General features: G+C 39.6%; 1 protein-coding gene across 4 annotated transcripts in view; it reads left to right on the forward strand.

The window, feature by feature from the left end:
• Positions 1 to 22,761, forward strand: part of b3gat1a (beta-1,3-glucuronyltransferase 1 (glucuronosyltransferase P) a) — an 81,850-nt gene that overhangs the window by 34,548 nt on the left and 24,541 nt on the right. For all 4 annotated transcript variants that reach the window (XM_039822319.1, XM_039822335.1, XM_039822327.1 and 1 more), the window contains exon 2: positions 4,434 to 4,661. The gene's annotated coding sequence lies outside the window, so the exon portion shown is untranslated. The remainder of the gene's footprint in view (positions 1 to 4,433; positions 4,662 to 22,761) is intronic.

Raw genomic sequence — 22,761 nt, forward strand, 5'->3', positions numbered from 1 at the left:
TATTATTACACTTTTTTATTTTATTTTGTGATTTGGATTTCTTCCACATCCTTTGCAAGAGGAAGCATTGATTCATGATACATTTGTGTGTATACACACCGGTCCATCTCTATTCTGATGGGTTACATTAATCCAATCCAATCCTCCGTCTTAATGTTTTGTCCTCCATCCGTCACTGTCAGATGCACAGACTGACCGTGGTCGTATTGGTCAGCCCACGTTAGAGCCACAGCTTTCCGCACAGTATGAGCTTGTCTGAAAGAGTGTGAATGTCTGCGGGCTCCCACGCACATACACCGTGTGTGTGTGTGTGTGTGTGTGTGTGTGTGTGTGTGTTTGGTGTCTGGTCATAGAGCAGAACATGAGCCGCCTGCTGCAGCCCGGTCTCATGGCAGTGATATAGTCGCGTTATTGAATCTATTGAGTCGTGGACAGGACACGATAATGTATTTTTTTAGTGTGGTGATTAAGAATTTTAAACCAATCTATTTCAATGGGCAGCATATTTCGTGATCACAGAACAATGACGGTAGCGCGTAGTATTGATAAGGCGAAAGTCCGCGCAGGGAAGTTGGTCGGGGTGGTGGATGGGTCAAACAACACAGGAGACCGGGGATCATGTCCCGCGTGTTGCGGTCCGTCCTGTTGTTGTGGCTGGCGTGTGGACACCTCATTTACCCGTTGTTGCGTCCCCCAGAGCAGGTTTGAAAATCGTGACCTGTACACGTACAAAATTCGTGACGTGTACACGAAATAAACGTCAAAATCGTGACCTGTAAACGAATCAAAAAATCAAAATAACGTGACTATTTCACGACCTGGCGTGAGACCGGGTTGGCTGTCCACATACTCTTAAGTCCGGGATTTGTGATGTGAGTCCATCAAGTCCTGAAGGAGTTCCTGAGTGCATTGCAGATGTTAATATCACATGAAATGCAGAACCCTTCTGCTGGGTAAAAATCTCTAACATACCCCAATAACCTGAAGAGAACTGAAACACAGGGACTACCTATATTTATAATAATGTATCGGAACATGAAAAAAAATGAGTTAGTTGCAAGTATCTTAATATATAAATGGTTTATATAAGCAAGACAATTATTTCCTTTTAGGGTCTGAATTTGGTTCGTCGATAGAGATTTCAGTTTTAAGCAGCCATTGTCTTTGTAAACAGAGCGGGTCAACCCCAGTTGTAGCTCATGAATAATGATGTTAATATATATAAATAAGACCAAACAGCCCTAGGCAGATAGGCAGGTGTGGAGGTTTTGGAGTAACGTTTAAATGACTGGCCAAATGAATAGCCATCCTCATTTTAAAATGGCATCAGCTTATCTTGAAACTATCACTATCTTTTGCTTTCACTATATTACACCTCCTATCAGACAGCAGCCAATTTATATTCAGTGTTGTAACCATAGCTACGCATGGCACAAAAGACTCAACTTCAGATCCTTTGCCCCCTTTGGCCACTCCACAGGCTAAGATGACAATTATTGCTGTTTGAGCTTTTTCCATCAGAGTCCCTTGGTGCTGAAATGACCTGCTGAGCAACTGCTGAGAGTTTCTTTGACTTATAATCTGGTCTGTTTACATTATATTCTGTGTTGTTGTGTGTTGTTTGCATAATGTCATGCTCACTTTTGTTTCTGATTTGTTTTACATTGATTTTCATTCACATTTTTATTGATATCACACATGATATGATGATTTTCTTTTCATTAAACCTGACATTGCTACAGTTATGGGCTTGGAGCCTCTAGGGGTGGTGCAGTGATGTATTGTTCCCTGCCATGCAGGAGGTGTATCTTTGAACAGGTCTTTCAATCTCCATCATGTCAAAACAGAATATAACATGGTGTTTTGGAAGCAGAGTGTATGTCTCTGCATCTGATGGTGTAGGGGCCGGAAAAACAATGTGGACTTGAAACCAGGCCCTGGGTCAAAAGAGGGCCCATAAGGGTGAGCTGTAGCCTGACAAGCCAGACCCACATCAAGATGTTGGGTCTTGGAACGCACCGTTGACAGGGCTCAAGCCGAGGGGCAGGATAAACGGTTGTCTTTCAAATTCCCTCTGCACGCAATAGGATAGCGCTACTACAACTTTTGCCGTATCCAGTCGGGCAAAACTCCGAACACATCTTCCTTTTTTAAGAATTACTTTTTTTCTCAAAGAAAAGCTTAACTCCAACTCTTCCAGAAGACCGCTGTTCCCAGCAGCAGAAGCCATAAGCCCGCCCACCGACTCTACACGATGTGATTGGCCTGACCAGAGTTTGGTTGTCCAGCTCGCAAGTCAACGGAGAGTGCCTAGATCCCCCTGGCTGCAAAATAAATTTGCTGCCGCTAGGGTGCGTCTAGATTTCTAGGCTAGGTGAGCTGTTATGCTTTCTGGACACAGCCAATCGCTGTTGACCATTTTTTGCACTGATGGGACAAAGAACAAATTACTTGTTTCTGAAGAAAAAAAAGATCTTCGTTCAGCAAAATATCAGCATGCAGATGCAGCTACGAGGTTTGTTACAAAAAAATCAGTTTGAGTCTCGGAAACGTAGCGATCAAGTGCTAATAACATTATCATTGTAGCTAAGGTGGTGCCATTTGGTACAGCATCCCCAGGAAGTAATGGTGGTCAATACCATGCCCACCAATGCGGATCATTCTGCACATTAACCCTTGTTTTTCCACTTTAATGTGGACACGCCTTTACATTGTTCCAAAATAACATATTACTGTATATATAAATGTAGTGTATGTTGAAAGAGTTTTCTTTTTCTTTAAGTACATTTAATACATTTTACATGTAGGACTTCACATGCCAGTGACGCTTTCGTTTTCTTATTCCCTCTTATTATGAACATGTGTTTTCGTTACAGAGAATTCTGACAGTAGGTTTTTAGTCTTTCAGCAGCAGTTGCAGTGAAATGCATGATCACAAATCGCAATGACATACTAGCCTGAAGATGTTGCTTGTATGGGAAGCTATAACCCTGCTAGCCGAATGTAGCTTGTTTTTTGTCATTTAGCTCTGCATCCATGTTTCTACCTTGGTGCTTTTGTTGTTGTACTTTGTAGTGATTACTCAACACAGTATCGAGCTTTGATAGATGCTTTAATGCCTCGCTTCACCACACCAAAACTCACAGAACACCCCAAACGATGCCTTGTTATGTTGTGAATACAGGATATAAGGTGAACTGCCTCAGTATTTGAACACAGAGCAGTAGACTCTGTCACTAGTATTCTGACCAACTGTTTCTTTATGGTCTCAGATTTCGTCCATCCCCACCAATGCAATAATAAGGGTTTGGCCAGCAGATGTTGCCATTTTTGACTGTATCAAATGCTTCGAAACAGTGAACCATCTTCAACACAATTGCTTCGCAGTGATTTGGTGCTTCAGAAAGCTTAATTCCTCCATCCCCAGTAATGTGGCTCCACAGAGTATGTTTTAAATCCTGTGGCTCAGGTCGAGAATCCTCGAGTCAGCTGGATCTACAGAAGGGGTATTCCCCATGGTTTTGAGATAATTACTTTCTTCCCTTATGACAACCCTATTGAATGTATATCAGGCCAATAACAAACCTGCGACACTGCTTCTTGTCAATAGGCGAGTAATGTGTCTCGTTTCTCCTTGCGTGGCATCAGCTGGTCCCCCTCTGTAACCACAGCAGCTGCCCACAGGCGAGGACAACCAACACTGTTGCAGATGAGGCCGACAGAGGAAGTCTCATCAATAATGGAGAGCGGTAGCTGGGGGAGAGGAATTGTGGTGGAGTGAGTGAGAAGTGCAGCTGCCGTGTTGTCTTATTTCTTCCAAATGAACATTTTGAAATGACGCTCCCCAGAGGCCATGCTTTAGAGGAAGGAGGCTATTAATAGCTGATGGGCTAAATAAATTGTCAAATTTGTGTTTTGATATGCATCTGGCCATATTTCAGCAATTTATTTCTTTGCTGTTCTGTTTTCATTTTCTGAGCGCGTAGGACAAAGAAACTAATTTATTCCATGGGGAAAAAAATAGAAATATAAGGCCATGCAACTGGTTTTCAGACTGTATGATAAAAATTTGAAATACCCATATGCGGAAATGAAGTCAGCTACATGGGTGTAGTCCTAAAAGGCACCCCATGAAGGCAAAAACTAAAATCTTATCAATTTCCAGTACATCAAGCAGCTTGTAACTGTACCTCATCAGAGTCCTCAGAGGAATACACACACACACACAAAGATTAACTCTCCTGACAGCTGTCCAGATGCAAACAGAAATCCCGGCCACCGAGGCACTGAGAATGACCCAATGGCTGTTATAGTATGGCAGCGTCTCCTGCCAGCTGCCATCCTGCTCATTCCCTTTCTTCAATGGCCATCATTGTATTGGAAAGAGGGGGCCCATTCTTACTCACGTCTCTCTCGTGCTCTTGTTTTTCCAGAGGCCAGCCCTGAGGACGTGAAACTGTTGGGAGAGTTTGGATAGCACCGGTGACACAGCTTCCTACTGCGTTTCACCACCTGCAACTGCAGACATCTCTGCTCTCCAGACAGCAACAATAAAGGCAGGCTTGAGACAAAGAGTTGTGGCAGTATCCTACGACGCAAGGAGGAGAGGAATACACTGGAGGAGGGGCCTGTGCTTACTGCAGACGGGCAGAGGACTGCTTGTGAGTATCCTATTGTTCTCATTGTTATGGGGAAACAAATGTCCATACAACTGACCAGGACTGTGCTACACATTCCCATGCATTTGATGTTTTTGTTCCAGTACAGTACATACAAGTTCATAACCAGTATTACATCTAAGAACCATTGCAAGATATTGATCCGTTTGTTAGGTGCAGTGCATTTTTAACCAGATATGTTTTTCAAATACAGTTTTTTTTTCACTGTCACTTCCTTATTTATTTATTTTTTTCTACAAGGCAGCTAAAATAGAATCTCTCTGAGCATCAAAGGACGTGGTTAAAGGTATAGAGGGATGCAGGTGATAGCAGCCTACCACCACCCACTATCTCTCCCACTCTCTGTCTCACTTTATCATGGCTGTCTTCCTACTTTCTGTCTCGCTTCCTGTCCAATTCATGTTCCATTTTCACTAGGAAATCCAGTAGAGGAATTAAGTGGGGGACAGGGGCAAAATAATCATTCGATACCCTGGCCTCTGATATTATTAGAGGTTGATATATATGTGGGCATAGTGCATGGGAGCATGGGGGAGAAGGTTGGGAGGTGAGGAAGACAGGAAGGGAGGAGGTGTAAAAGAGCTCAAGAGCTGATGCATCTGATGACAAATCCGAGGAAATAATCTTAAAGTGGCAAATGGCAGCAGATGATGAGATAATGAGGTGAGGGAGAGAGAAGGAGTGAGAGAGGCTTGGCTGTTACATCGCTTATAGGCTCTGTTGTCTTCTCACCACCAAAGAAAATATCATGATTTCTTATTGGCAAGCCTAAGGTAAGATGAATTGAAACCTTATACTCTCATATTGCCTTTTGCCCAGTGCAAACAAACTCAGCTAAAATAAGACAGGTTAGCACACAGATCTATATGACTTACATAAACCACAAACGCCCTGGGATCACACCATCAGTCGATAGCAATGTTTCACACTGCACCAACTATTAAACTTTTGTAGGCTATGTTACACCAACTGCTCACAGACAATGATAAAAAAAAGCATAACAGCACAATTTAAATGATACTTTTGTTTTAATAAATTAGTTTGAATGCCTTGTTGCTGAAATGTGCTATATATATATATATATATATATATATATAATATATGTGTGTGTGTGTATATACAGTATCTCACAAAAGTGAGTACAGCCCTCACATTTTAGTAAATACTTCATTATATCTTTTAATGGGACAACACTGAAGAAATGACACTTTGCTACAATGTAAAGTATTAACTTTACAGCTTGTATAACAGTGTAAATGTGCAGTCCCCTCAAAATAACTCAACATACAGCCATTAATGTCAAAACAATTCAAAAAAAAATTTTTTTTTTTATTTTTTTTTTTCCAGTATAATACTATGTATCCTGATAAAGTCCCCTTGGCCTTTGGAATTAAAATAGCCCCACATCATCACATGCCCTTCACCATACCTAGAGATTGACATGGGGTAGATTCCATAAAATCATCTCTCTATCACCTCTTTATCAGGATGCATAGTATCCAGGATACTATGCATCCTGATAAAGTTCCCTTGGTCTTTGGAATTAAACAGCCCCACATCTAGGGCTGGGCGATATGGCTGAAAACTGTATCACGATATAAGTGTTTCATATCGGTCGATATCGATAATTATTGATATTTTTTATGACCTATTTAAAATAAGGACCAGGAGAAAAATATATTAAATTTAAACATTTTTATTTTAAACTTAACCTTCCTCTGATTATAATCCCCTCAGTTATAAAAGCAGAAATGTCAACACAACCATGGAAATCACTCAAATAATTAAGTCTAAATCACAGTGAAGAAAGAATAAGTAAGAACTGCTTAATAAGGTGTAATAAAATGGTGCAAAGTGTTAAATATAAACATAGAGAAACCTGAGAAGAACTATTTTCTGCAGGTTTAGTGCTAGGTTGGTAACCTGGCTTCTGGACAGTGCTCAGCACGTCTGCCTCCGTTATTTCTTTGTAGCGTTTAGTAAGGCGCTGATGCAGAGTACCTCTCCATGGCGGTCTGCTGCTTGTGCGGTGTAGCAGCTGCAGATGTTGGACGTTGCTAGCGAATACGGCTTTGCTCCAAAGTGTGAGCGCGGCTAAGGTGGTAAAACAAGTTTGCGGTAGTGTTGGTGGGGACGACGGTCAGACTTATAAAATCCCCAAAACTGCCATACTGACTTTTCCTGTTTTATCAACAATTTCCTCGCTCGCTGCGGCACTCACTTTCCACTTATCGCTACACGCCGCCGGTTCTGTTATTGTAGAATCCAACACGAGACAGCGATGTGGCGCAACCAAACATGATACTGTTACATGATTGGCTGTTAGAGTGTCACTCCCTACGTTGCTAGGTTACCAGAGAGTGAGTGCCTTTGTTCATGCAACCAAACTTGCTTTGCAACTTCTGGTTTCTTCCGAAGAAGAAAAAAACAATATATATAAAAAACAAGTTATCGAACGTTTTATCGAACGCATTTTCTATTGATATTGATTACGTGTCTATCGCGATACATATCGTTATCATTTTATCGCCCAGCCCTACCCACATCATCACATACCCTTCACCATACCTTGAGATTGGCATGGGTTTATGTCAGTTAGCCTAATAGCTAGTTTGATTTGCATTGAGAGATGATTTTATGGAAAGTACCCCATGTCAATCTCTAGGTATGGTGAAGGGTATGTGATGATGGGGGGCTATTTTAATTCCAAAGGCAGAGGGAACTTTATCAGGATGCATAGTATCCTGGATTCATGAAATAACTGGCCTTTGAAAATAAAAATCTGCCTGCCTCTATGGGAATTTAACATAGGGGTGTACTCACTTTTGTTGCCAGCGGCAATTTACTAAAATGTGAGGGGTGTACTCACTTTTGTGAGATACTGTATATATATATATATATATATATATATATATATATATATATATATATATATATATATATATATATATATATATATATATATATATATAAAGCTGACTTGCCTTGCGTAAAGGCAGATCATATACAGTATATAGTTCTTGGATATGCTTTGACAAACCATAATCATGCAGCGCTTTCTACAGACATTCATGGATCACCAGAAGATGAATCCTCCTGACTTTTCCTCTAACGCCACCATGAGGTTGATATTTTTTGCTTCTAGTGGAATGTCTTGACAACAAGACATTGAATTTAGTACAGATATTTATGATCCACAGAGGATGAATCCTAATGACTTTTCCTCTGGCGCCAGCAGTAGTTCAACATCACTTAACCCGTGAAATATCTCAACATCTACGTGATGGATCGGCACAAACGTTTGTACAGACATTGATGGTTCAAAGCGGATGTATCCTGATGGCTTTTCATCTAGTGCCATCATCAGGTCAATTTTTATTGGTCTTTGAGTTATGACTGAATATTTGGAAAACTTACTAACTTAAAGGTCCCATGGCATGAAAATTTCACTTTATGAGGTTTTTAACATTAATATGTGTTCCCCCAGCCTGCCTATGGTCCCCCAGTGGCTAAAAATGGCAAAAGGCGTAAAGCCTTTGAGAAAATGAAAGCTCAGATGGGCCGATCTGGAATCTTGCTCCTTATGAGGTCATAAGGAGCAAGGTTACCTCCCCTTACTCTGCTTTGCCCACCCAGAGAATTTGGCTGTAATTCTGCACCAAGGCTAAATTTCGGGAAAGAGACTTCAGATACAGTATTAGGGGACCACTAAGGCCTATATAAAAGCATCCAAAGAGCACCATGTCATGGTAACTAAACTAAAAACTAACTAACTAAAAATGTTACCATGAACATCAGCATTTTTGCTTTGTCATTGTGAGTATACAGTATTGACAAAATACAAGCAATACATTGCAGGTTAATGCAATCCAATAGAACAGCCCTGTAATAAATCCTACATTTGTGTTTGTTTTTGTTGAGACTGGCAGATAGGTATTGATTCAATTACGTGGTCATATTTGAGGATATAGTGTGTGTTGTTTTATTGGGCTTTATTACAGTATGTATTGGATGGCAATAAAATGTTCTTGCATGCAATATTCCTGCTGGCGGCAACACGATATGCGGCTGCTAGGCAAACTGTTTGCCTACATGTGAAAAAAGGCACAATTCCATAACAGTTTTAAGATCATAGTTTTATTTACAGTCTCTCCAACAGGCTTAGAGCAGATATCATATGTTATGTAATAATTTAGATAGCACATCCAACCCTCTTAATTGGTGTGAGCTGAATTAGCACTGACTAATCAACATAGCACCCTCTCATCATAGATTTATAGATGGCTCTGATTGCTGCCAGGGTGAAAGTAACGGTTTCAGTCTGCAGGGAAATGTTGAAAGATGCCTGGCTGAAACACACTGTCCCTCTCTAACTCTCACACACACACACACACACACACACACACACACACACACACACACACACACACACACACACACACACACTAACACTCACACGTATATGCAGATGAGCCTTGTCTGTTCCTTCTGGCTGTCTCTGTAGAGCTGTCACACATGCTGCGCCTTGGAGCACCAGGAGACCGGGGTTGACTTGAATTAAACTGAGAGGATGTCCTTTCCAGATCTGCAGAGGGCCACAGAGACACATCCGCCTCCAGAGAGAGCCAGTCAAAACGACAGAGGGAGAGAGAGAGAGAGAGAGAGAGAGAGAGAGAGAGAGAGAGAGAGAGAGAGATGAATGGAGGAAGAGGGGGGAAAGAAGGGAGGTTGGAGATGGGGTCAAGAAGAGGAGGAAGTTAATAATAAAAGAGGCAGGAAGAAATTGTCTCTGAGAGAGAGGGAGGGAAGATGAGGTAGAGAAAGAGGAGGACACTAAAATGTAAAGGAGGGATGGAAGATAAACTTGTGTGTGTGGGTATGACAGAGTTTGACACAGAGGATGAGAGAAAGCTCCGAGAGGCCACCAGACACATTTACAATATAAATCCTCTGTTCTCTCTGTTCTGGCCAACTCTGGCTAAAGATTGCACAGATAAATAAACATGTATTCAAAATAATTACTGCATGTTAAATGTGCAGGTTTTCCACTTCATGTTATAAGATGAGTAAGGTGTTCAGATTCTGTAATCTAAAATCTACAAAGTGTTGTATATGGAGACCCAAAATGTGCAAATGTTATTCAATGAATGAGACATTGTGAAATAAATAAGCATACGAATGAATACAGGCCTAAATATAATAATACATATATATATATATATATAATACAATGCATGTAAAAAAAAAAATATATATATAATACAGTTTAATAAAATCTAATTTACTGGAATTTAAAGATGTAATGATTAAGATGTGATTACTTGATCAGTTGATCAACAGAAAATTTACGGGCAACTACTTTAATACTTTTGACTGTTTTACCTTGTCATAACATTATATTGTAAATGGAATATATTTAGATTTTCAATTGTTGGTCACACAAAAAAAGACCTCGGGCTATGAAAATTGTGATGGGCTTTTTCACTATTTTTTTTTTATGTATTATTGACCAAACAATGAATTAGATGAAAAATGGCATTGTTATTGACAGTATAGGTTGTCTCCTGACAATGTTTAAGATCATAATCCATGTGATTTAAGACTTTCTATACAATTCTAAGCACATGGCTCATATGGTTATGGGAAAGTTTCAGCAGTTATAGGTAATACAGCACCATTTACATATTGTTGGAAAAAGTCAGATGTTATAGAATACACTTTATTGTCCCCGAGGGAAATATGTCTTGGACATAGTGCTACAACCCATTGCTTCACGACATAAACATGTAACAGAAAAAAACATTCTAACAAAGATGAAAGATCAACAAGCGTCCTAGGACACAAAAGGAGGACACACATGACAGTAAAGACAACACAACATCCTAAGAATTAACTGTAAAAATTAAAGTGCAAAGTGCAAAAAGTGCTGGTGTATTTATTGCACCCCTGCTCTGCTGTGCCAAGATTTACTATTGAAGTTCAGCAGCTTGATGGACGTTGGGATAAACGCTCAATTTTGTCTGTTTGTTTTACATCTCGGCACACAGAATCTTCTTCGAGTCCATGTTCAGAAAAGAGAGGGTGTAGAGTCTGCAGTGATTCTTTGGGCTTGTTTTCTAACAGCTTACTCGTACAGACTCTGTATGAGCTTGTACTCTTTCCTCCCTATTATCCTCATAGCTGTCTTGTTTGTGCTGACCAGCCTGCTTTTAGCTGCACTGTTAAGTTGCCAAACCATGCTGTGATTCCAAATCTGATAATGTTCTCCAGAATCGCCGGTAGAACACGAGCTTGAGCTGGCTGCTTACTCCATACAGTCTCAGTCGCCTTAGAAAGTATAATCTCTGCTGCAGTCTATTGCGCAGGTGGTCAATGTGTGTTTTTCATCAGAAAGAATTGTCTATATGGACACCTATTTAAGTATTTGTAAGACAATACCTGGGTGATTTCCTGATTTTTGATGACGACTGGCTCATGGTCAATCACTTCCCTTGGGTCAAGGACCATCTCCTGCGTTTTTGTGACATTTAAGATAAAATGGTTGGTGTCACACCACTTGATAAAGGTGTCGATCTCATCGTGGTACACAGAAAGGTTTATGTCCTTCTGGAGAAGGATCAGAATTGCTGTATCGTCTGCAAATTTTACGAAATGATGATTTGGGTGTACTTTCCTGCAGTCACTGGTGTACAATGTGAAAAGTATGTTGTAGGCCTACTCTATGTTAGATGCAAAAATCAACATTGGGTGTTCTTTATGTGTTTATCTGCCTCAGTCTTTATCACAGCTGGAGCATTCAGACTAATCTCCCAAACAGAGGTACAGTGTACCAGTGTCTAAAGAGCTCAGCATATACAGAAAAGGCCAGTGTATGTTAAGAATGCATTACAGTAATGCTTGTCCTGGCCTAAGGCAGCAGAACCTCCAGGCATTGTTATTAACAGTAAGTGCATTTTCCATTCGGTTCCAGGGACCTGTATCTCTCACTTGATCTGGATGATAAACACGCTAGAGACCATGGTTTTGGTAGAACAAAAAATTGGAACATAAATTATTAAGTGAGAATGCGCCTTTCTCAAAAAGCACCCATTGCATTTTCTCCTTATGCCTGCAAACAGTATGCAATCCTTGAACTTCCGAGATGAACTGCCTAGATTTCAGCTCGGTGGTAGGGTGAGCTTGTTATACAGGGAAGACACTGCTTATCATTGTCGCTCCACCAAATCTACTGTGAGCATTTCTTCTGCCCTTTGTTGCACAAGCTCTTTTTTCTGTAATGACACAAACCGGCTAAGCAGAAGTCCTACAGGGGACGTTTTCTCATTTCAATTTCATTTTCATTAGCTGCTGAATTTTTCTATGATTAATGATGACATTTCAAGCATGACGTGCAATCATTGTATGTCATTACTTACACAAAATAAGCAGTTCAAAGATAATAACACGCACATTTGGTGGCTTTAGAAAGTGCTTAAATGCATCTATGTTTACTTGCTTTTTTCACCTACACCACAATTACATTTGTCCCCTTGGCAGTTTTGTCAAGCATTAATTCTCACAAGCCAAGCAAGCATACATATGGCTGACCTAAAAACTTGTGGTGAAAAAGCGGCTCCCAAAATGCTTTGTGAATGAGTTTTTGTGCTTTTTAGTTTATCTTGTATTCCACAAGTCTTCACTAAATGTTTGTTTAACTAAGGCAGCCACCTTTTAACTAATTAAACCACCCACTAATTGCTTATTTGTAAAGAAATCCATGACTCCTTTTAAGACATTGTTGAAATTAGTTATCTTCTGTAAGAACTGCTGAAAGGACAGTAGCAAGGACACACATATCTCAGACATAGATAATGTTGTATTGTAAGGATAGAAGGAGTAAAAAAAAAAAGTGTTGTGGCATGATGCAACTTTTTGCAATTTCATATTATCATGAACACTGTTTCTTAACATTTCCCTCTTGAACATTGAATTATTCAGTGCACAGCAACCTGGTTTTGGAGAGTAAACCATTCGCAGAGGAGTTGTGTGGCACAGTTACTGTAACAAACACACCACATGCAGAAGGCATGCAAACCGAATGCCAAATCGTGGAGAAAAACAAGTATGTTATCACAAAAGGATAAAATGAGCACAGTATATCATTGGAAGTTCAGCATTTGAACAGCTCCATTCTACCCAAACCAACATGACCCAAATAAGTGGTTCAGTCTCTCAGACAATTTGGGATTTATCCATGAGCCAGCTGGCTGCAGCGCTGTATGGTACCTGCACACAGTTAGCTCCTGCAAGATTAGATAACTAGGACTGCTCTAAGACTCAGCAAGGTCCTGGGGAATTGTGAAAGTTGGCGTTAAGTTGTCTGATGAAACCCACACACGTACAGACAACATGCAGCCATGTGTCCACACAGAAAAGCACAAGCACAGATATAAACGCATTCACTTGCTACGACACACAAACCGGGAGATCCTAAAGGCATTTAAAGAACATAAATCGCCCTAAAGCGCATCAGACCACATCAGTGTGTGTGTGTGAGTGTGTGTGTGTGTGATTGTGTGTGTCATTAGACAGCCCTTGGCCAGTCTAAACTAGCAGCACTTTACAGTCTTTACTAAAGCACAACCCCCCAGAGTTGCACCATCTCCATTGGGAACCAAACAGGGATACACTAACAGTGTCTCGCCCTGCAGCTGTTCAGCACCAACAAACTCCTTTCGAGGCAATCTTATTGCTCTATTTTCTAGCCGAGTATATGGCCGCTGTGTACAATATTTAGTGTTTTTGTTTAAAAAACAAGGCATTTTTTATTCCATGTTATCAGAGCTTTTTGCACTGAGTTAGTCTCACTGTTTAAATGTTAAACTGTTTAAATCAGGTTAGATTTAAGTGTGAAAAACACTGTACCGGTAGGTGGAAGTTTGACCAATCAGTTAACTGAGAGGAGTAGGGGTCATTGTGACTAAAAGCACCACATCTAAGTAAATGAGGCAAAGGTGGCCCTACCTCCCAGCCTAACTCAGAACTAAGACCCATGTTTCCATGGTAACAATCAGGGACACCTGCTGATCAGTGGAACCAAATGACAAAAGAGCAAAACATGGCTCATAATTTGTGTTTGCTGACATGTTGTGGAGCAAGCAATGAGAGAGGAAAGAGTTTACAGAGAGCACAGTAAACTGTTGGAAATATACGGCAGTGAGGACATGGTTTTCGTTTGCCCAAAGAAACCATCCTGATCCTGACTGATGGGTTAGCAGTATTGAGCCCTGCCACATTAAGAAGCCACAGCATCTCAGCTCTGCAACACGCCTGCTCTGCACTGAGATGATGTGGTGCTGGAGGTTTTTTGTATTGTTACACTCACCGATGAATTTTCACAGTCCATGTAACTGTTAAATCCTTCCAGAAATCATTGAAACAAGTAGATATGCACACCAAAGAGCTCCCATTAGAAGGACTTTAATGCTGTGTAATGTTTCGAGCACCAGGCTCTTCCTTAGATTTGGTGTGCAGATTTCTTTTTTAATATTTCTTTGATCCAGCACCCATCCTATTAGGCATGGGAATGTGCGTGTCTTTTTTATATTTTTTTCAAGAAATGAAACATTTCAGCTGAGAAGCTGTGACTCAGTAGCTTGGTCAGCCATGTTTTTTTTTTTAAATGTACCAAGAATTCATGGCAAATTAGTCCTACTACTAGGGGATGCATTTATGCATTTATATATTTTGACTATTAGTTAGATCTAAGCCATAGCCATAGTCAAAGTCTATCTTTGGGAAACCAGACCCTGTTCTCCAGTGTCAAAGTCCGATGCTAAACACACACTGTACTTTTTTCTGGTGAGGACAGCCTCATTCAGGAGTGGGGGAAGGTTCATGTCACTGTCTCAAGTGAGGGAGAGCCCTTTAATCCAGTGTTTCTCAAATGGGGGTACGTGTACCCCTAGGGGTACTTTGGAGGACTGCAGGGGGTACGTGAGATATTTAACAAAATGTTTAATAGTTACAAGGCTGTTGTCCAGAACGTTGTTCCTCTTTATGTAGACTTTTTTTTTTCCTACCAAAAATGTGACATTTGTGTCGCCTTCTTTGGACCTAAACTTGCCTTCCTTCCTATACTGTCCTTCTACTTTTTACAAGTTTCTCGCTTTTTTCTTCTTATGTCACTGTTTTTGAAGTTTTTCATACCTTTTTGACCTATTCTTGACTTACTTCCTTCCTTATTTCTACCATATTTTTCCAATTTTTTTGTCTTTTCTACAGTTTTGGTGTTTTTTTTTTATCACTAGCAATTAATTTTTTTCAGTTACAAGGCTGTTGGTTAGTAAAAATATCGCTGACATCGCTGTACTGGTCCTGTTTATATACACTTTTTTTTTTCTACCGAAAATGACTAGCGCTGGTCAGGGGGTACTTGGCTTAAAGAAACAATTCAAAAGGGGTTCATTATTGAAAAAAGTTTGAGAACCACTGCTTTAATCGTTCAAAATAAAAGAACACTGACGGTACTGCCTCACCAGACAACAAGTAAAACAACAATTATGGGGAAGGTTTGTGATGCTAAATCATAGCAACATAGTTGCTTGATTTTCAGGCGACAGTGAACAATGTCATCCAGCAGGTGTAGTGCCAATCAGTAACAACTTGTTTTGGTCTCCAATGGTTGTATCCCTCCGGCTGGGACAAATCACTATCATTTAGAAATTTTTCCTGAAATCCTGAGATGCATCATTGTTATCAAGTTTTGTCAAATTCACACGTCAGTGTGTGCAGATTGTGTGCGGATGCACAAGCAAAGAAACAATTGAATAGATGAAGATTAAAAGTTGTTCTCTGATTTTATCATAGAACATAATCAAAGCAGAAAGGGTGATAATGAACAACGACATTGGAATGTTCTGAGCTCGCCAACCGTGACAGAACAAACTGACACACACACACACACACACACACAAACACTCATCTGGTTTGTATAGTGGTTAAGATATGGACACGGACAAACACACATGCAAACACACATACTGTAGAACTGAAGCAATATTCAGGGTGAAGCTGTTTGAAGCGGCTTCCTCATGTAGGGTTACCATTTGAAAGAAGGGATGTGCTGTATGAGTTTTGACTTGACTCAGAGCTGCATGAAAACCAATGTGTCAGTCTGAATTGGACAAAGAGGCTAATCAATAATAAGCCAGTGAAAATCCTGTGATGCTCAACCAGAAGTTATTCCATAATGCAACAGCATTAGAGAAAGAAAGGGTCATTTCTCTGCCCACTGGCATTTATAAATGCTCAAGATAAATTGAGCATGAGCCAGGCAAGGAAAGCACATCCTACTCAAAAGTATATTTAAGATCTGCTCTGCACATCTCTAAATGAGGACACAATGCTTTTTGTTGAAAAGCTGTCGCTACAATTTTGAATCTGATCCTAGAATGATTTATCACATTTAAGATTTTTTTTCATCGCTGCAAACACATTGATTCTAAGACATTTTGTAATAAAGACTAACAGCGCCTGAAAAGTAAACATGATAGGTTTCTATGCATTTACAACATGAGTAAACAAAAACAGTTTTCTATATTTTGTGTGATAATATATATATATATATATAATAATAATAATAATAATAATAATAATAATAATAATAAAGCAATTGACAGAATGATCACTAATTACAACTGAACAAACTATTCAGAAACATATTGAAAATATAACCAAACATTGTCAAATACTGTCAGGCCTATGATGAGGCACATAATTCAAGTACACAATGTGACAGTATTACATGATTGCAGCTAGATGAATGGTTGTATTAAGCCAATGACCTTTCATCTTGCCTAATGTCTATACTCCATCCATCCAACTAGAAATCCTTGAGCTCTATTAAAGGTCAAAGGCCCAGAGGGGTCAGTCAAACTTTAGGGATACATTCATCAAACTCATGATGACGTCTCACCTCCAAGGTGTCATAAAAAACATGTCATGTTTCTTTAGTCACCCACCAAGAAATCTACTTAAGATCTGCATTTCAGTACAGTGGAAGTGATACAAGGCTGAAAATATGATAAATAGGATGATCTGCAGTCAGATTGAGATGTTATGCAAATGTAAAATCATGCTTCGGCCTCAAGTAATCTAAGCCGATGACCATAAAAACAGAATTTGTATCAATCTGCTTTAACATGAGCTGCTGTTTAGAGGATTCAGTGTGCAATGATATGGGTCTTTATAGTAAGCTGGAGGAAAAATAGCCTTGATTTGTGCAATCAGCAGACTTTAAGCAGCACAAGAATACACATGCTAAGAACAGAGTTATTGAATGCAGCTCTGATAACACCTGATTGTAGCTCAGTCCCATCCACAACCCCCCTTCTAATTTTGCTATTGCCCAATACTCCCTGGACTTTATAGCTAGATGGCCTAATTGGAGACATTTCCAGATATAATGCCTCAGCCCCGAAGGGGGTTCATTATAGATACTGGGTCATATGGTTCAGTAGTGGCGAATGGATTAGGGTTTCCCCCTCAGCCTATAGGCTATTGACCACCATTAGGCAGGAGGAAAGTCATGCTGGCTTTGGTGTGTGACTATGTTAGTGGTGTGTGTGTGTGTGTGTGTGTGTGTGTGTGTGTGTGTGTGTGTGTGTGTGTGTGTGTGTGTGTGTGTGTGTGTGTGTGTGTGTGTGTGTGTGTGTGTGTGTGTTGTAGTTGATGGAAAATAACAATCTAAAACATATGGTTGAGATACACGGTACATCGCTGGTTCAAATACTGTTGACAAAAAAATAAATAAAACCAAAAAATATGAAATATGCTGAATCCCGCTTGATAAAAGTTGCTAATTTAAGAAATTTTGAAGGAATGGTTTAACATTTTTGGAAATACTATACTATTTGCTTTCTTGCCAAGAGTGTGATAAAAGATTGATACCACCTTTATGCCTGTCTGGTAAATATTAGGCTACTACAGCCAGCAGCCAATCAGCTTACGAATTCAAGCAACAGGGGGAAATAGCTAGCCAGGTAGCTCTGTCCAAAGGAAAGAAAAATCTGCCTACCAGCACCTCTGTAGCTCAGTAATTGACACAACAACCACAGTATAAAAATTGTTGCAGTACTATTTCTTGGTCCAGCACAATGACTCTCTGGAGTCTCTGCTGGCTGTAACCTCCCCTAAAACCAAAGCTTGTCCTTTCTACACTTCTTTGGCGGAAACAGGCTAGCTGTATCTCCTGCACTCTGTGCTAAACTAAGCTTATCAGCTCCGGACAGAGGCTTCATACTGTACAGACATAAGGGCAGTTTCAACCTTCACATCTAAATCTGGAAAGCAAATAAGCATATTTCCCATGTCAAACTTATTCCTTTAACATCAATTATAAAAAAGCAATCTAAGCATGTTAACATGGTAATTGTTAGCTCAAGTAAAGCCTCGCAATGAGCCTCACTGTTCTCTTGTTAGATAAGAACATGGTTTGGTCTGGCAATGAATTAAGGTTACATTTGAGATTTGATTTTGGTGTATTAAGTCATGATCTTTATTATTATTATTATTATCATTATCACTATGACACAGTACTGTTGTTTTCACTGATGCTTGCACAGCATCCATGAAGCTGAAAACTGCCAATGGATTTGGTGACAGCGTTGCCGTCAGTCACCACTGTGCTCTTTATCTCAGCAAAGTCATTGCTCCGTTGAGTCAGTGACACCTCTGTAATGTAGCATCAGCAGACACACAGTCGCTGTGTCAACACTGTTCTGTCGGTGTCATCTTTCTGTGCCCCCGGGTGCTCTTTGAATGTGACTGTGCATAGCCGCATACAAGCAAAGGACAAATAATAATAGTAAGTGATAAGCAACAATTTGAGAGCCCAGCAAAAAGAGGATTATCAAGGCTCGGGTTGAAATGTCAAAGGTGCCTTGTTTTTACATTGAGCTGGAAGCTAGGCTGACTTGCTATTTCATTAGGCCTGCATTCGACATCATCACTTATTTGACATTTTACCGAGATCTTTAAATGTCAGTGCTTTTATGGTGGTATTCAAGAAATACCATTTGTGTAAAAGTCGTGCATAAGTGCTAAACTGTTTTTAATATAGAATTTGAATAATAATGTGGAAAGACTAGCTTGTTAAGACTGCTGCAAATAATGATTTTAATATACACTACAATGAGATACATGTGCACTAGTAAGATCAGTTTTTTATTTATTTTGGTAATAGTAGGAAACACTAACATATGATTTTCAGTTTTTGGACTCCAGCCCTTAATGTGTCAACACATGAGTGCAAAGACATCATCTGTGACACATAAAGTATTTAAGGCTTCTAGTATATCATTGTGTTCATAAAATACACTGCGTAGGGCATTAGCAAATGGAATGACTCACACATGCATCAAGCATGGAAAATAATAATAATGTTGCATCCACTAATTACCAAAGCTATTAAAATTAGTCTCCTCCACAAATTAGCTTTCTCCTGGGGGGGGGCAGGTTCTGGCAGGTTCAAAGTTAATGACAGCATGTCATAGAGGTAAATCACATATACTAACACCCTGACTAATTATATAATTAAGAAAACACCAGAGATGGATATGAGCAAACTGGCAGCTGTGTCACATTGTTATGTGCCAAGTTCCTCTGCCTCTGCATCAGACATATCCTCAAAATCTCCTATCCTGGGGAAGGTTTCGCTGAGTATGCATGCGGTCCTCTAGCACTTCCATGATTTAAATTCACAAATGCAGCTACACTACACTGCTACACACTTATGACACGGTAGGGCCACCCAGTTGTCTCATGTTGGTCACGGAACTCCACACACATTTTCCCCACTGGTTTCCGGTTTCTTCACCTGAGGCTGCTGTTGTTCCCATGTCATTTTTCCAAGTATTGAACATTTCTTATTGATAAAATTCAGTTTGTTTGATTTTGAAAAAGATTCATCAGATGCCCGACGATTCTGATTTATTGTCAAACAAGCAGTGAGTTTTCATAAAAAAAACTCTTAACACAACTCTTGGCTATACTGTCATTGCATTGGATCAAATCCCTTAGGTTTAATTAGCGATTATCAGATTCATAATTATATTATTTTCCCTCCACAAGGGCATTTAATTGTGGGACTTTGACACTGGGGAATCTTTTATCGGAGAAATCCATGGTCTAACTCTCATTAAGGAACTCAGAGCTCAACAGAGATAGCATGTTGAAGTCTGAGAGCGAGAGTGCAGTAGAGAGTCGAACATCTAAGCCCCACACGGGATGCAGCCTTTAATTAGCTAATGAATCTGGGAGCTCCCTCTGTCAACCTTTGACCTTATGCTGCTGAGGCACAATAAGCCTGTACATTCACATGTGGTGGAAGTCAATGCCCTGTACACAGAAACCAATTTTAACGAGATAAACACTATGCTTTTCCTTTTATTGTTGGGAACTGTTGAAGTCCACATTCATGAATAAGAGGCTGTAAAGTGTTGATTTTGTGTCATTTGCCTATACTTTATGATTGATATTGTTTGTCATGTTGATGGCGCACAAATTTTCTAATTCACAGTACTGTACAACCTAACCTCTAACGGCTGCAGTGAACCATGTACCATGAACCATGGTTATGAACCATGATTATGTTATTAATTCCATTTTTGCTGCAGGGCAAATTATTCATATAAAGTTTTGGTCAGTTTTGTTTATGAGAATCATTTATTCTCATTTATTAATTATAAGGTCAGCAAGGTAATACATTTGATATTTTGGCAAATATGCATATTTGCTTTATGGTGGAGAGCTACAGTAGATAGAAAAATTGATCTCCTCTCTTTGCAATAAATAAAAAACTAATGCCCGTGGCCAGTTAGCTTACTTTAGCATAAAGACAGCTAGCTAGCAAAACCTTGCAAAACAATTAAACCTAATTAACACATTACATACAATTTGTTTAATCATACAAAAACGAAAGTGTAGAAATGACTATTTCTAGCAGTCATAATGAGGAGCAACGAGACAGTGCTGTTAACCCAGCTCTCCATAGTCTCCCCAAAATGACATCTCCCACGACTCTATCGTGATCAGAGCTGAACTGCGCTGACCCAACATGGCAGGTCCACGTCGCAGTGGCAGCCTCTGCAATCCTGGCGGAGCTCCTTCAGTCTGCTCAGCCAGCTGTAAGAGGCTGCGTCGTGCTCCCAGGTCCAGCATTGCAAATGTGCCCTGGGTGAGCCGGACTATAAATTAGTCAGGATAAGTTAAGGGCAGACTGCGCTAGGCTATCCCCCACGGTTATCAGCAGAAAAGAACCTGCCTGAAGGTTGGTGCTCTTAAATCTTTCATCATTGCTGAGGCAGCCTGATCCAGGCATGGACTGGAGCCATCAATCAGGACCAATGCTCACAGCTAATGGGTTATTCAAGTTTTCCTGAAAATGAAACAGCCATCCTCATCATCTAAATCAAGCATGCGTAACAGCACTTACTGCCACACTCTCTTTTTTTTTCAAACATCGTTTGTAGTGATTGGAATAACTGGTCTTGTGCTCTGCGAATAGTGGAAATCTGGCAGATTATAGGTTGATATGTTCTGTAATGGTTTACATCTGTTAATCACACTTCAGACACTCTTTGATTACTAATGACTTCATAAATTATTACCAATGTTAATTTAACTAGCATGTTAAAAATCCAGTTAGCATGATATAATGTATACCTAAGAAAATGACGTGATCGTAAACAACATAACTGTCTTTCCTCTCACAGCCAACCAAAGTATACAGTAGCTGCCTTCCCTGCATTGCTATTAGTAGCTTGACTCAAAGCATGCAGTTGTTTCATGAGGAGAGCATCAAATTTTGAAGAAACACGCTCCATGGCAGGTGTGAATTGGATTGATGGGAGAAGTTACACAAAACTAGTGTGAAGGCAACCTTTCGTTGAACCCAAACATAGAATATAAATAGTAGCATAGCAACAAACATGGCAGACATAAATGCTTTCTCCAACACAAGTTTTTTTTTTTTTTTTTTGTCACATGAAGATCTGTGATAGTTGTATGCCGGTTTTAATTTCAAGAACTTTAGACTCGTTTGTTCACATTTTGAAAAGCAAAATAATTGCCAACTCTGCTCAAGATTTTCAGATTACCATTGTACAGTATGTCATCAGTTCCCCCTCTGCCCACTAATTAGTTGAATTAGTTTGTCAGTGCAACACATTATTCTCGACTACAACAACGAGGCAGCCTCAAATTGATTTTCATCCATTATATTTATTATTATAATATGCCTAATTATTTATTTGAATAACCACATGCCACAACTCCTATAAGTACCACTCTGCGTCTGTGCTCTCTTGTTTGTATTATGTTTGACTTTAGTGAACCTGAACTAACTCTTTAGCATTAAATAAAATAAATAGCCTATGCTAGCTGCTAGTGTAGGCTAAGGTTACCTCTGTTCCATAGCAATCGCCTCGGTATGTGCAGACGGCCAGCCCACGAGGGCCTATTTTATTGTAAACATTATTATCTATTAATAAAAAAACATTAAATTTGTATGTGACTGTAACTTTCATATTGCCATACTTGATGTTTTATATGTTGTGATTAACAAAGCTCCATGTGGTTTAATCACAACACGCCACGGTCTGCCTTGAGCTATTGCTTAATTTTGAAAAATGGCCCTTTAAGGTCGTTGAGACATCCTAATTTTTGAGAATGAGAAGTATTACACTGTAATTCGTGCATGCATTCAAACACACATACACACATTTTATATATACACACACAGATTTTGGTTAATATTTTGACATAATGTCAAAGAGTTTTTTCAGTTCTATAAATGTTCCGTTTAGTCCTGTTTTAAATGCACACAGATGCACAATGTGTATTTAAAGGCATTTATAGTGTGCCACTTATAGTGCCTTGCATTGTTCCTGCATCCATGACACGTTTAACTGTGTAACATTGTAAGCTGTTAGTTTAGATTAAAATGTACCAGAGTAAAGCCAAATGCCTGTATGTTTATTAAACGTTGCAATGATGTTATGATGATTCTGGGCCTTGAATTCAGCTCTTTGATAATTATATT

The sequence above is a fragment of the Perca fluviatilis genome, chromosome 2 (genome assembly GCF_010015445.1).
Source record: "Perca fluviatilis chromosome 2, GENO_Pfluv_1.0, whole genome shotgun sequence".
NCBI lineage: Eukaryota > Metazoa > Chordata > Actinopteri > Perciformes > Percidae > Perca > Perca fluviatilis.